Source organism: Opisthorchis viverrini (assembly GCF_000715545.1).
Source record: "Opisthorchis viverrini unplaced genomic scaffold opera_v5_349, whole genome shotgun sequence".
Taxonomy (NCBI): Eukaryota; Metazoa; Platyhelminthes; class Trematoda; order Opisthorchiida; family Opisthorchiidae; genus Opisthorchis; species Opisthorchis viverrini.
The window spans coordinates 525,679-526,425 of record NW_008752009.1 but is presented as its reverse complement, the minus strand read 5'-3'; positions in this window follow the sequence as shown (position 1 = coordinate 526,425).

The window sequence follows — 747 nt, the reverse complement described above, 5'->3', positions numbered from 1 at the left end:
GACACATTATCAACCGTGAACTTTACACTGATATCCGTCCATGTGAAGCACTTCACTTTGACTGAAAATTACGAAACATCGTGTTTTGATAAATGAATTTAAAATCGATATTTTCGGGACCCAGAAAGCGTTTACGTACTCATAAGTGAACAGTTTGCGTAGCCTTGACTATCCATCACTCACCAACAACTCAGAATATCTGACGACTCAAAACGTGTAGAATCCTTGTCATGATTTCATTCACCACAGTTTGATAGGTGACCTTGAAGGGGTCAGATCCGGAGGTAGAACAGCTTTTCTGTCATATGCGGTGTTTTTCAAGTTCAGATTTGCTTGTAGACAAAAAGGGTTCACTGGAACCATGAACTAAACAGAATAAATGTCCTAGGTTAGTGCACTCCAAACCAACTATCATCAGTTGAATCAATATGTGCTGTAGGGATGTCGTACATGGCCATAAAGTGGGATCCACCGCCAGAATGGTTTCGACTGATACCAACAACCAGAAACGTGTTGACAATGGACAGCGAATTTCTTCACAAAAAATGTCCATATTCAACGCATGCGGTGTGATAGTACAACATGAGTATGAAAAGGATCTTTTCCGCCACTTTTTGCCATCTTAAATTTAATGCACGCATACAAGCATGACCTATTTTTGATGAAAACAATTCCTTATCCGCACCGCATCTCATTTTGTGCAAAAATTTTCTTCGTTCGGGTGTAAAACCGTAAATGAACTTTATG